Source organism: Rhincodon typus, chromosome 38 (assembly GCF_021869965.1).
Source record: "Rhincodon typus isolate 14 chromosome 38, sRhiTyp1.1, whole genome shotgun sequence".
Lineage (NCBI taxonomy): Eukaryota > Metazoa > Chordata > Chondrichthyes > Orectolobiformes > Rhincodontidae > Rhincodon > Rhincodon typus.
In genome coordinates this window covers 9,167,467-9,173,466 of record NC_063369.1, presented here as the reverse complement: position 1 = coordinate 9,173,466, position 6,000 = coordinate 9,167,467, and positions in this window count along the sequence as shown.

Sequence of the window (6,000 nt, the reverse complement as noted above, 5' to 3'; positions counted from 1 at the left end):
CCTCTCTCTCCTTTTCTCTCTCTCTCCCTTTCTCTCTCTCCCTTTCTCTCTCTCTCGCTTTCTCTCTCTCTCTCTCCCTTTCTCTCTCTCTCTCTTTCTCTGTCTCTCTCTCCCTTTCTCTCTCTCTCTCTCTCCCTTTCTCTCTCTCTCCCTTCCTCTTTCTCTCTCTCCCTTTCTCTCTCTCTCCCCCTTTCTCTCTCTCTCTTTCTCTGTCTCTCTCTCCCTTTCTCTTTCCAATTCTTTCTCCCTGTTTTTTGGATGACAATGTCAAACAGTGTGTTTTTGCAACCTCCCACCCAAAACAAACCTTGGAAAAGGTTAAAAGGAAGAATATTTGACCCTTTCACCAGTAATTAATGATCTGTTAATGATCATTTCTTTCATATCATTAGCAGGGTGTAAGTTCTTGAGAAGAGTGGGAATTATCTTCTCTGGGAAGAAAGTTTCATGTAAATCTTCACCAATCTCCTGATTTTAGCAGTAACAAGACATATTGTAGGGTTTTGATGCCATTTTACCCCTAAGCATTTCCAATGAAATAACTTGCATCCATATGAAGCTGGCCTTTCGATAGGTTAGTGTTGAAGGAAAGAGGGTTCCCAGAGACACAGTCAAATATTGACATTCTATAGCAGGTCTTCAGAGTCTCAAGGCTTGATTGGGCACAAAATCCCATTCTTTAGACAATTAGAAGTGTTGGGTATGGCTCTGAAGGGGTTAATGTTCCTGATACATTGGCTCCAGCCATCCTACTAATGTCACACACTGTCTGTATGTGGAAACAGGGAGTTCTCCTGTATATTTAAAAGTGAGCAGATGTGCCTATATGATCTTCTTGAGATTCTAGTCATTATCCCTGACCAAATGTAGTTGTACTTTTTACTATCATGCAGTCAACCTTAATATCTCAGAACAGTGCCTGTTCAGTAGATATTCTACAGTGGTGTATCCTCTATCACTTAACATCAGATAGACACAAGACAAAGCAAAGACAAAGAAGGATTGGAGTCAGTAAACTACCTCAAACAATCCTTACCCACTGGGTAACCCTTACCCTTACAATGGTAGAGGTAGCAAGGTACAAGCGGTGGTTGTCTGGGAAATACCACAAGAAACCTTTATTGATCAGTGCATTGAGTACATTCCATCATTTTGATGTCGTGGGTTCGTATCCCACTGCTGCCACGAGTGTTTCTTGGGGTGGTCCGGTAGCTCAGTGGTTAGCACTGCTGCCTCACAGCGCCAGGGACCTGGGTTCAATTCCAGCCTTGGGCCACTGTCTGTTTGGAGTTTGCACATTCTCCCTCTGTCTGCGTGGGTTCCTCCCACAGTCCAAAGGTGGGCAGGCTGAGTGGATTGGCCATGCTAAATTGCCCATAGTGTTCAGGAATGTGTAGATTAGGGGGATGGGTCTGGGTGGGATGGTCAGAGAGTCTGTGTGGACTTGTTGGGCCGAAGGGCCTGTTTCCACACTGTAGGGATTCTATGAGTACAGGAGTTGGGAGGTCATGTTGCAGCTGTACAAGACATTGATTAGGCCACATTTGGAACACTGCATTCAATTCTGGTCTCCCTGAAACTTGAAAGGGCATTGAAAAGATTTGCGAGGACTATTGCCAGGGTTGGAGGCTTTGAGCTATAGGGAGAGGCTGAATAGTTTGGGGCTATTTTCCCTGGAGTGTCAGAGGCTGAGGGGTGACCTTATAGAGATTTTATAAAATCATGAGGGGCATGGATAGGGTGAACAGTCAAGGTCTTTTGCCCAGGGTAGGGGAGTCCAAAACCAGAGGGAATAGGTTTAAGGTGAAAGGGGAAAGATGTACAAGGGACTTAAGGGGCAACTTTTTCACACAGAGGGTGGCGCGTGTATGAAATGAGCTGCCAGAGGAAGTGGTGGAGGCTGGTACAATTACAACATTTAAAAGGCATCTGGGTGGGCAAGTGAATAAGAAGGGTTTAGAGGGATAGGACCAAATGTTGGCAAATGGCAAATTAATTTAGGATATCTGGATGAGTTGGACCAAAGGGGTTTGTTTCTGTGCTGTATATCTCTAAGACTCTAAGCAAATGAATTTTCATTCACTGAATGAGACAATCTCGGAATGTCAGAAGGAGAGCAAAGCAAAGGATTTCAAATTTATTTTTAAGAACTAACTCTGATTGCTGAGGAGCGCACAGCAGTCCGAAAGATCATGGGGATGGGTTGTGTTGGCATATTGTCTCTCCTGCCTCAATCACTTTTCTCGGCCAAAGGTATCTCAGGAATTTGCTGTTGCCATCCCCATTCCCTCCCTCCCATGCATCAGTTAAAAGAAAGGTAGGCTGCAAACAGTCCTTGACAGGATGTGACATCTATCCAAGCTGAATGATGGATTTGAGTTGTAAGGTTAGCTTGGAAACACTGGGGTTACTCATCTTTGAGAAAAGGACATTGAGAGGAGACCTGATTGAAACACGCTAGAGTATGTAGTTAAAAAAAATGTAGTCAATCAAAATAAAGCATTTGTGCTGCTACAAAGGCTAGGAATCAAATATTTAGGGCTTGGGGCAAGAGATGTTGGGTGTGGGGGAGAAAGAAAGTTCTTTTGTTTCCTGTTTCTCTCTTTGTTCATGGGATATATGCTAGGCAACCATTTAATACCCAGAGGGCAATTAAAAGTAACCATATTTCAGTGGGCCTGGAGTCACATGTACGCCAGACTGGGTAAGGAAAGTAGATTTCTTTCCCTGAAGGGCACGAATAAACCAAATAGGTTTTTGCAACAATTGCTAACTGTTATGAGGTCACTGTTAGGCTTGCTTTATATTCTGGATTTTGATGATTAATTTGGATCTCACTATCCCCAGCAACAGTATGTGGAGTATTGTGCTCAATTCTGGTCGCCAAAACACAGGAAGGATGTGGAGGCTTTGGAGAGGGTGCAGAAGAGTTTTACCAGAATGCTGCCTGGATTAGAGAGTGTGAGCTATAAGGAAAGGCGAGACAAACTAGGGCTGTTTTCTCTGGAGCGGCAGAGGCTGAGGGGAGACCTGATAGAAGTTTATAAAATTATGAGAGACATAGATAGGGCTGACAGAATCTTGTTTCCCAGAGCTGTAATATCTAATACTAGGGGACACGCCTTTAAGGAAAGAATGGACAAGTTCAAAGGAGATGTGAGGGGCAAGTTTTTTTACAGGGAGAGTGGTAGGTGCCTGGAACGTGCTCTCAGGGCTATTGGTGGAGGCAAATATGATAGGGCCATCTAAGAGGCTTTTAGATAAGCAAATGAATATGCAGGAATGGAGAGATCTGGACCATGGGCAGGCGGAAGGGATTAGTTTAATTTGGTATCATGTGGGCCAAAGGGCTTTTAACTGTGCTGTATTGTTCTATGTTCAATGTACATTAGGCTGGGATTCTGGCTCGCTCAGTCTGATAACATTGCCACCATGCTAATGCTTCCACCTCACGGTCCATGGTGAATGGCAACAACCTGTAACTCACTGCCCATGAAGGCCAGTCAAGGCAGGGATGATCAACAGGAGGCTGGTGATAAACCTGATGGGGAAGGCTTTCTGGGGGAATGGGATGGACTGGGTTGCTTGCAGGGTGCTGGCACATTGGGCTGAATGTCTTCCTTCTGTGTTGTGATGGTTCAGTGGCCTCCTGTTCACACGTTTTGCTTTCTGAGCTGGAGTTGGCGTGCCCTTATCCTGAAGATCGAGTTGGTGCGTTGCTGGCCCACCAGCGCAGAAGCGTTAAACCATTGCCCACTCTAAGTAGGTTAGGTCTTCTGCTGAAAGGTGGGCTATAGATCTCCTCGCTGGAGTTGCTTCCACTTAAGCAGCAGTGCATTCCAGTACTTTCATTATAATCGGAACCACTGTGTCCTCTACTTTATTACCTTCTTCAAATCTCAGCTTCACAGCTGGATGATATTAATAAATGGATTCCAGGACAGTGGTGAAGTATAAAACTAGATGACAATTTTTGTTCCAAATTTTGTTTTATTTACAGAATGCAGCATTACACATGTCTGCCTATTTTCTTTATTTTTCCACAGGATTGGACGCTACTGGCTGGACCGGCATTTATTGGTAATCTCTAGTTACCATGGAGAAGGCGGGGGTGAGCTGCCTTCTTGAATCGCATGCAGTCCATGTGCTGTAAAGTCGCCCACAATGCCCTTAGGGAGGCATTTCCAGGATTTTGACCCAGTCACGCTGACGTTTCAAAGTCAGGATGGTGAGTGGCTCGGACGGGAACTTGCTCAGGGGGTGGTGTTCCCCTTGTCTTTCCACAGAGTAGAAGTTATAAGTTTAGAAGGTAGCCTTAGTGAGTTACTGCATCTTGTAGATGGTACACACTGCCACCTGTGTTGGTGGTAAGTGTTTAATGTGGAGCCAATCAAGCACACTGTTTTGTCCTGGATGGTATCAAACTTCTCGTATGTTGTTGGAGCTGCACCCATCCAGGCAAGTGGGGAGTATTCCATCACACTCCTGACTTGTGCCTTGTAGACACTGGGCAGATTTTTGGGGAGTCAGGAGGTGAGTTACTCTCTGCAGGATCCCTAACTTTTTACCTGGTCTTGTAGCCGCAGAACTTATAGGGCTAGTCCAGTTCAGTTTTTACTCAATGGTAACACCCCAGGAGTTGAAAGAGGGGATTCTGTGATGGTAACACCATTGAATGTCAAGTGGTGGTGGTTAGATTCTCTCTTGTTGAAGATTGTCATGACCTGGTATGTACCCAAGTCAGAACACTGTCCAGGTCTTCCTGCTCCTGAACACAGACTGCCTCTGTATCTGAGGAGTCACAAACTGTGCTGTCATCAGTGGCCATCCCCATTTCTGACCTTATGATGAAGGGAAGGTCATTGATGAAGCAGTTGAAGATGGTTGGACCGAGGACAATACCCTGAGGTACTCCTGCAGAGATGCCCTGGAGCTGAGATGATTAACCCTCAACAAGCATGACCAGCTTCCTGTGTGTGAGGAATGAATCCAACCAATGGAGAGCTTCCCCTGATTCCTATTGACTACATTTTCACTAGAGTTCCTTGATGCAACACTCAGTCGAATGTAGCCTTGATGTCAAGGGCTGTCACTCTCACCTCACCTCTGGAATTCAGCTCTTTTGTCCATGTTTGAACCAAGGCTGTAATGAGGTCAGGAGCTGAGTGGCCCTGGCGGAACCCAAACTGGGCGTCACTGAGCAGGTTATTGCTGAGCAGGTGCTGCTTGATAGCGCTGTTGGTGACACCTTCCATCACGTTACTGATGATCGAGAGGGTAGTTATTATTCACGTTGCTTTTGTCTTGCTTTATATGCTCAAGGTATATCATTTTCCATATTGTCAGGTAGACGCAGGTGTTGTGGCTGTTTCATAGCAGCTTGAGGAGGAGCGTTGTTTCTTCTGGAGCACATATCTTCAGTAAAATCGCTGGAATGTCGTCAGGGCCCATAGCCCACACCATATCTGGTGCCTTTGGTGGAATGAATGGAATTGGCTGAAACTGGCATTTAGGATGCTGGGGACCTCAGAAGGAGGCCGACCAATCCAGTGTCCCCAACAGGGTCTCATTATAAGTGCTCTAAGTGCTTTTACCCTGTCACTGAGCTGATCTACCATTGATAAATAGGAATGCCACATCTGTAACTCCAGTGATTCTGTTTTTTGGAATCTCTGATGGCTATCTATTGTTGTACTTGGGACCATAATGACAGGCACGCAAATAAAACAAGAAAATCAAAAAATAAGTGGAATGGTGACTAAGTTTCTATAATCAAATCTTTGGAGTGTGGAAGAACCTACAATCTCCTACATACTGAGCTATGTCTTTGCGTGTGTGTATCTGTGTTTGTGTCTGTGTGCCTGAGCGTGTCTGTGTACATGTATGCGTGTGTGTGCATGTGTGTCTCTGTGTGCGTGTGTCTGTGTGTGCGTGTGTCTGTGTGTGCGTGTGTGTGTATCTATCTGTGTGTGTTTGCATGTGTATATGTGTGTGTATGTG